The sequence below is a fragment of the Pinus tabuliformis genome, chromosome J, assembly GCF_031772625.1.
Source record: "Pinus tabuliformis cultivar Carrire ecotype Pingquan chromosome J, CPIR1, whole genome shotgun sequence".
Taxonomy (NCBI): Eukaryota; Viridiplantae; Streptophyta; class Pinopsida; order Pinales; family Pinaceae; genus Pinus; species Pinus tabuliformis.
The window spans coordinates 669,396,588-669,405,714 of NC_142295.1; the positions used below are offsets into that span (position 1 = coordinate 669,396,588).

Genomic DNA, 9,127 nt, shown 5'->3' on the forward strand with positions numbered 1-9,127 from the left:
ATATTATCCAATGCAGATGTCTTGTTCTTCTGGTCTGCATAACCAACTTGAATAGCGTAAATCTGACACTTCTTCCTGAGACATTTAGCTAGCTGGGAGGCAGTGATAGGCCGGATCTGTACAAGGTGTTTAATTCCTTGTAATTCTTGCTGTTGTCCCAAGTCATCCTTGTAATAAATGGTTTTGGTCTTGCAGTTCACCAACGACCAATGCTTTTCCAGCCAATCCATACCAATCAGGATGTCATAGGACCCCAATGGAAGCACATTCAGGTCTGCTGTAATTGGCTGTCCAGCTATGCTGAAAGAACAGTTATTAATTTTGGCTAAGACTCTTCTTTTAGCTCCTGTGGCTAGCTGTACCAGCCATGGGTTCCTGAACTTTTCAGAAGATAGCTTACACTGTTCTACTACTTTTGGGCTAACATAACTTAAAGTAGCTCCTGGGTCAATAAGAACAGCTATAGAAAGATTGGAAATTTTACCTTCAAACTCCACCATGCTCGGCTGGTATTCCGCTTGACGGTCCTCCAGAGCTGCGTTAATTCTTGGCATGCTGCGCGCCACTTCTCCAACAGTTGATGCTTCTTGGATCTGAGATATTTGATCCACTCCTTTACGCTGAGGGCAATTCTTCACGTAGTGTGGGCCTCCACAACCCCAACATTGGACTGGAGGTCTGGTCATCCCCTCAAGGTCTGACCTGGCAGGTGGTTCACTGATTCTGCTCTCACTTGGCTTAGTCTGAAAGGTACTCTTTGCTACATTTCTGCCAATCTGTCCTTTACCAGCAACCTTGCTGCCATTACCACGACTTCCCTTGCTATTACCAGCAATTCTGTTGCTTTTTCTTTCATTCCACCTTTTATTTGAAGTGTCTCCTTTCTGCTTGTTTTGCTGATAACAGATTCTTGCCTTACGAATCGCCTCATCCATTGTCCTGGGATTATCAAACTCAATACGTTCTCTTATATAGGCTGGTAAACTGCTCACAAATCTCTGCACCTTGGCCTTCTCCTCCTTGATATATGGTACATAGCGAAGCAGGGAGGTGAAGCGGTTAATGAACTCGTCCATGGACTGCTGTCCCAGTCGTAAATCATGGAACTCCCGTGCCTTCTCATCGTAGAAACGCTCAGTTAGATATCTCTCCTTGAAGTACTTCTGAAACTTTTCCCAGGTTATGTTCTGCTCACTTACTCCTTTTACAATTTTGATTTCTTCCCACCACAGGGTTGCTTTGCCCTGTAGCTGGAAGATGGCCAGCCGCGCCTTCAGATTCTGATCATACTCATACAGCTGGAAATACTTGTTAATGTTAATTAACCAAGCCTCTGCCGCTTCCTCCTGCTCTCCGTCAAAATGTGGAGGTTTAATTTTCCGGAATTCTCCCTGTAATTCCATTCTCTGTCTCTTTGGCGTCTGCTGTTCCACTACATTGTCAGAATGATCTTCCTTCTCCTCTGAAAATTCAGGTGCATAATTTCGCTCTTCGGTTGCCCTTTGCTGTTCCGCACTAGGATTGGCTAATGGTGGATTTTGCCTTTCCGAGAGACTCTTTAATATTCTTTCTTGTTCCACTGTCAGTCGTGCATTGTCTTCTCGCAGACGCGCCATTTCATCTTTCAGTTCTTGAACAGTTTGCAGTATCGCCAGATTGGTACTGCGTGTCTCTGCACCAAGCTGTATCCATAGTTCTGGATTTTCCCGAGGAACACCGTCCGCTCCCTGCATTCCCTCCATCTTTACTGTTGGCTGTTATCGGTTTGTTGTTTCTGTATTTGTTTCCTAATTAATAAACAGAAACCAATTAGCGGAATTTAATTCTTTCTCATACATATACTATATGATAATTTCCATGCAGCTGGATCTTACTGCTCCAGAGGCCACAGTTTTGAAACCTCTGCTCTGATACCACATTGTCACAACTCCACGGTAATATTCCATATAAAAAAAAAAAAATATTCATGGTAAACCTTATTGTTACATGACCCTCCACAAACTTGTTCATAAACTAACCATAAACATTTATATATGCATTGCATTTATTTAAGCACTAACCGTGCTGCTATGACGGCACCTATCTGATTATCAATCACTTAACTTAAGATTTTCCACTCGAATTATGAATTATGAACCATTGGCGACTCTCATCATATGGTTAAGGTCAACCATGGCCACCGGCTTTGTTTTTCCGATCTGCTTCCCGTGTCAGGTGTGGACGGAGTACTAAGTGGCTTCACCTACCCTGGCCAGGTGGCTAACGCCGAGCAAAGGCCATGTGAAGCCTTGGGGAGACCGCCGGGTTTGCGCGCCAAACCGCCATACAGAGGGACGGTGAGGATCTTCTACACAGATCTAAGGGTTGATATTGATTCAGGGTTTATCGAGTTTCATAAAGTCCACCGAGTCGCTCATTGCGGGTTTATTTTCACTTGGAGGAGAGGCCGAAGCCCTTGATCCATTCGGCGGTTCTAACCCTGCAACCTATGCCAGGTCTCGGCAAGCCATCACAGGTAACTAAGACTACAAACCGCCAATTCATCAATTGCTTCCAACTGTCAGTTTGTTGAATATAATACTGTGCGTACTTGATCAGGATTGCATCGTTTTGGTTATTGCATTCATGTTTACTTCCAACGAAATTTCCATGTGCAGGGCGTGTTCCTCATTACTCCTACCACTCAGGAATGGAATGATTCAGCCGAGACATCTCAGGTACTAATCCCTCACAAATGTTTCAGTATATAAGTTAATACGATGGGCGGGAGTAACTGGTAGATTTTCATGTGTTTTCTCTCGGCCTGAGGGGTTCCTCATGGCATTCTTCTGTGCATGGACTCAGGGTTCTCACCTTCGGCTAAACCCTGGCTAGAATGCGAGGTCGGCTTTCCCATGCCGGTACCTGCGTCTTCTCCGGTTACAATTTTTATGTTGTATTACTTGGTATTACTTGTATAATCTTGTTAAGGGTTCGCGGCCTCCCTTGCCGGATCCGAGACGAGATAACTCAAGGCTTCTCTGATTTTGGAGAATGTGCCATCATGATTACTCTGTGTTTATGAAAGACTATGAATCTATTCTCGGTTCTATGAACATTTGATGAACAGACCTTCGTGGTACCCTTCAAGGCTTATTTATTCCATCGTTAATATATGGATATCTCTTTTTTTTACCTGTTAAATATGATATACATGTTTTTCCGTTTTATTGATCTATATCTACAGCTTGTTTTGCTATACATATGAATTTGTTCCAAATGGTTCGAGCTTGTCTTGCTACGGATATTTCGTTTCTCTATTAACAGGCTGAGACATAATCCTTCCGAGGGTTTCGTCTCCAATAACCCTATAATAGTTTGTCACGGTATGGCTGTATACGGTGGTTCGATGGCCGTTTCCTCGGCAGTTCTGTAACTTCATATTAATGTGTTATTATTGCATTCTGTGTCAGCGTTAGTTTTATTTGTTTCTGTTTATATGCTTATATCGGCCCAAACCCTAGGTACAGGCCGAGGGTTTTACATTGAACGGCTGAGGGTTTCACTTTGAAACAGCCGAGAGTTTCACTTTGAAACAGCCAAGAGTTTCACTTTGAAACAGCCGAGAGTTTCACTTTGAAACAGCTGAGGGTTTCACTTATACTATGAACAGGTTCAATGTACTCTTCCGCGGTGTTAGGAATACGACTGTTAGATGTCGTTCTAATAATTTCCATAATCATTACATTGTTATTTTTGTACAGAAACCCTCTCACGGTTGACTGGTAAATATATTTCCACTACGCACTCACGTGCTCTGCACATGGTTATGAACTTTCAGATTTATTGTATCGTTTCTACGCTTCGGCTTTTCCATATAGAATGAGCATTAGTTCCTATATAACTACATGCATCGCATTCATGCAGTTAGCCTGCATCGTTCTTGTTACAGCTATTTTGCATCATTCTTTGACATAAATCATGCATTGTTCTCGTACGGTTATCATGCATCATTTTCTTACAGATGTCAGGCTTGTTCTCTACACAGTCATCATTACAGACATCAAGCATTATTCTTTACATAGTTATCATGCATCGTCTTCTTTACAATTATTATGCAAAGAAAGTAACAGATAATTCCTATTTGTTGAATAACCAATCCTAGGCATTCTTAGACACTGTTTAAGGTATTATATGCACACTGTTCCATCTAGTCAATCACAGAAACTCAGGTGTAACCATACTTTCCTTCTAAGCACCCAGCATACTAATACAGTAGTCTAGTTCAGATGAATAACGCATACCTGGTCTATTAGGCACCAGAGTTATAGCTCTAGAAGTTCACCTGCAAATTAAATGTTTGCTCTTATCCACCCAGCCATGAGATCCAACGCTATGTTGGGTTCTCCCCCCGAGCTGTCCTGCAGGCCTGCAGCCCTCTACAAGACTCATGCATAGTTGTGCTAGGGTTATCTAGTCCTCACCAGACTTAACCCTCCTTTCTTTTTCTTTTCCTCTCTTCAATTTCTCTCCCTCTCTGTCACAACAGACCAGGGATTTCCCCCTCCCAGGACTTTTCCTGGCTGAAGGGTTAGTTCCTTTTTTCAGTTTTATAACTGTTTCTTTCTTTAGAAATCCTCCCTTAGGAGACTGCCAGCATTTTCCAAAATATCTTCCATTCATAAAATAAAATAATATCATTTAACACAATAATTAATAATTCACATGAGTTTCTTACCATAGTAACTTTCATAATTACATGTTTTAGGGGTCATCACAAATTCTAAAGTATTAATATTTTTTTATTAAATGCAATTTAAAGTATAATTTTTTACAAAATAACTTATAGACTCTCAAGTTATGGATTGAACTACTTTATTTTATTTTATTTTTATTTTACAAAATAACTTATAAACTCATAAATTATAGATTTTTTATAAACCTACTATATAATTGAACTAAAATATATATTTTATTAGGAAAACAATAATAAAATATCCATATATTAAATTTCATCTATTTATTCTTATTCCCTTTTATGCTTATTTATTTTTAATGATATTGTCTCTTCAAAATATAATAGATAGTAAAATTAATTAATTAATTTAAATAAAAAATCAAATATAATTAAGTATTTAGAAGTACATTAAATTAAATTATTTATTTAAAATCAAAACTAATAAACAAACACATAAATTATGTATAACCACGGTGGAATATATATATATATTTTTATTTAAATTTATATTTGTCATTTTTATATAATAAAATGATACTTTAATAAATAATCTTATTCAATATATATTATATTTACGCCGTAAGGCGTTCCCCTTTGAAATCAACTCTCCTGCTTGCCTACATGTCATCTTGTACACCATACGATTAGATGTTAGACGATTGCACAAATTTCAAGCGTTAGATCAAAATAGTTAAAAAAATTAAATACAAATGAGTATGCATTAGTTATTGGTTATTACGTGTAACGGTTCGCGACTAATGCTTTGCGACTACCATTCTTTGAAAGACTGACAAAAAACGGCTTACAACCTTGAAGCGCCCATATTTGCATTCACAGTTAATGACAAAGCTGCACGCAACCCTTCTTCCTCTGTAACATCTACAAACGGTGGAAACCAGCTAGCCACACCGTCCTTGCGTCACTGAAGCCACGGCCTATCATCGTCCTCTATTCGTGTGCAACTAAAATTCGAGGAAGCGCCGAAAGGTACCGTCTTGATGCCAATTTATTAATCTCCTATTTCACATGTTCCAGGTTCATATAGTATGCTATTTTCTTGATATGCCACGAATTCTTGAAATAGATTTCAGCAAGGAAAATTTGAGTCATAAGAGTTTTCTTTTGGCAATGCGTATAGTGTTTTCTGTTTTCTCTGTAATGGCGTATTTGTTTTCCCCATATTTTTTTTTAATTACCAGATTTGAAACTGTATCTATGATATTTCCGCTGAACTGCGCATTTGTTAATGTGCGTGGCTGATGCAGTATTGAGGGTGTGTACTCCAGACAGTCTGTGGGAGGACTCAGATAATCAAACCCAACAAATATCAATGGAGATAATTCCAGCTAAAAGCACATCAAGAAATAGCGAATCAGTATACTGTACGGTAACCGAGACAATTTACGAAACCAAACCCTCTGTAGAATAGCACAACCAGAAGGACATAAAGAAAATAAAAGTCCATAAGCCAGCAACATATGGCAGCATCGCATAAGTTTAGAAAACATTCTATGTTGAAATAACCCAAGAAGAGTAACTCAAGATAATACAAAATCTACCATTTTATTACACATTAACAAGCTTAAGAGCGTAAATGTCTTACAATGCCAAAATTAAAATAGAGAATGGACTTACAGAAGGTAGCTATTACAATTACAGAGTTGGCCAGTGTGGCTCAAAATATTAGAGGTGAAATCCCCTCAAATTTAACAAGCTTCTTAAAAAAAAGACATGATTCAGAAATAAATTAGACTATATTCTTATTATAAAAAAATAGGGTCAGAATGCGGTGAAACAGGGAAATATTTTCCTAAAGACCAGGTTCTGGTCATGACTCTGCAATAGAGATTAAGCTATTTCTTCCAAAGGAATGTACGCAACCACAGGCGAGTCCAAGACAATGAATGTGAGGACTCAGGCCTAAACCCTTTCGCTCGACGTAACAGAATTAAACTCAGAGGGATTACTCATTTAAATTCTTTAAAGAAAAACATGGTCCGACTAAATTCAAGTCTATCTACGCATAGCACAGTATTTTATTTGCAACTCAGTAAAAGTCCCGTGTAGTTGAAATCATGTTTCTAGGGGAAAGGGATGAAGACTGCTACAGTCTCGGCATACATGGGAAAGATAGATAGGCTATCATGGGGTATCTGCATTAGCAGGTCTAACTTGACCGTGAAATTTTCCTGGAAACAGTGAGGGTCAGTGCAGCAGCCCTGAATGCCAGGCAGCCTCAGGACAAACGAGATCTGTGGAAACATTTTCTCTATACATGTATTAATAATCTGTAGAATGTATGAATATAGTCAACAAGCAAAAGAAATGCTTCATTTAGAAGTAGATAAGAATGCAACCAAAAAGGGGTAGTGCAGACCTAGGGTAAGGGTTCGAACTATTTTCGAAACTAGTTGTTCCCGAGGGCGGAGGGCTCGGCAGTAGAACCCTGCAATGAATAACCCTCCTGGCGGTGAAACCCTGTAGCTGGGATTGGAGCACAAGCTCTCGAAAAGGTATAGAAACCGAGGATTGCTAGGTTATTTGACACTGGGTAGCAGACCCGCATTTGCAAAGGAAACAATAAAAGAAAGAAAAGAAACATACAGTAGGGTGATGTTAAACCTACGCAACAGATATACAAATTGCCACCATTAAACAGAGTTCGGGTGGGCCGAGACCACATAACCGACTCGAGAATTTGGAACTCTTTGTAACGCAAACAACCCATCAAAATTTGTAAACAAACATAACATACTGTGTATACCAGAATGAGCAAGGAATTCGGGTAATACATCACACCATTTCCTGAATGCATAATAGAGGACGCGAATCCGAGACTGGGTATATACATATAAACTAGCAAAGTTCTGAAAACAAATCTAAGCAGATAATGCTTTAAACCACTGACCATAGAGCCATACCAAATGGCAGAATCATTAACCTGTACAAATTTGTAAAACCCTCATTGTCACCGAGGTGGATAACACGAAAAGAAACTACATAATTTCCGAGCAAAAATAAGCTCTGGCTTTATCTATAATGTTAATTACATCGAGGTCATGATTTCCCTCATTTGGGGAAAAACCCATTAAAAGTAAAGAAATCAACCCTCTTCTAAGATGGTGGAATTCGGTTGTAGAACAGGCATTCTCTTAGATGTAGAGAGTAAAACTCCACGCCTTAAGAGTTTCCCACCGACTAAGGAAAGCTCTTACCCGTAATTGGAAAACTCCAAGCGGGTCGAGCCAGCTCCAGAATCTTTCATCCTGCGTTGCAATTCATTCACAAGAATAAAAAAACTAATTAGGGTATCTGGCAGGGTTTCGAACACCTTCAGTCACAATGAACAAGGAAAAACGAAAGAACAGAAAACCAGCTGGAAGAGAATCAATATAGTTTACCTGTAAATGTTTTGGCCCACTGCCAGGCCATGAAATGGTACCTGTGCTGAGTTACCGAACAGCACTATAGAAAACAATGGCCGCATCAAGGTAAACCTCGCGAGAGAAAATCCCAGAACAAATGAGAACAATCTCTTCACAGCGGGAGATGAGGAATGACTTGGTGTAGTCGCCGTCGTAGGATCAAAATGGAGTATACAGCACCGTCGATCTGGGTGAGGATCCCGAGCGGGGCTGGTGTGGCCGGACGGCCCACCAGGCCATGTATACGACAGCACAGGTGGCAATTAATCATGTAAGCAACCTCATATCAAATTAAACCTGAAAACTAGCTCTCAACCCAAAAACCATCTCCCTAAGAGTTAAATGCGCTATTAAATGATCCATACAGCTGTAGGGGATGTAATTCCTAGAGTTGTGGTAGGATCAAATGTAATGTACGACAGGCCAGCTGGGTGAAAAGCACTAACATCGTTTAACTCGGTAATAATAAATAAAAAAAATTGGACGGAGACATTACAGGTATACCTGTTTGTGTCAAGTTACCTTTTTTATTCTTCTGGCAAACTAAATCCAGCTTGAACCCGTTCTGCTTGTTTTGGTAGTGTGCATCTACTAGCATGTTATGGTAATGAAAACCATTTGTGAAAGAGATAAACCTGAATGCAGCCTTCTTTATTTGCCTCGCCAAATCATCCAATTAACAATGAATATGTATCTCATAATTCATCCATTTTATGACCTAAGAAGAATCCCAGAATATTTGCAACCTCATGATATCCATTATAGCTTTAATAATTTGTGAAGAGCCTTCAATTCTGCAAAACTGTTTGTTCGAGTGCCCAGGGAAGCCTTGTACTTGATGAAGTGATCCTTGGAAATACTACTCGGAATTCCATCTTCGCCGTTCATATCATGTGGGTCTTGGCTTTTGGACTGTCAATGATGTTTGACTTTCGTAGACACTTTGCATCTTAGATAAAGTCCACAGAGCTTATTGTATATCTAG

General features: G+C 39.5%; 1 long non-coding RNA gene across 1 annotated transcript; it reads right to left on the reverse strand.

Moving 5' to 3' along the window:
- Positions 1 to 7,534: 7,534 nt before the first annotated feature.
- Positions 7,535 to 8,554, reverse strand: LOC149228647 (uncharacterized). The gene is made up of 2 exons (XR_016247225.1): positions 8,119 to 8,554; positions 7,535 to 7,983 (listed from the first exon to the last, which is right to left on the reverse strand). It is a non-coding gene; the product is annotated as an uncharacterized LOC149228647 (long non-coding RNA).
- Between the last annotated feature and the right edge of the window lie 573 nt (positions 8,555 to 9,127).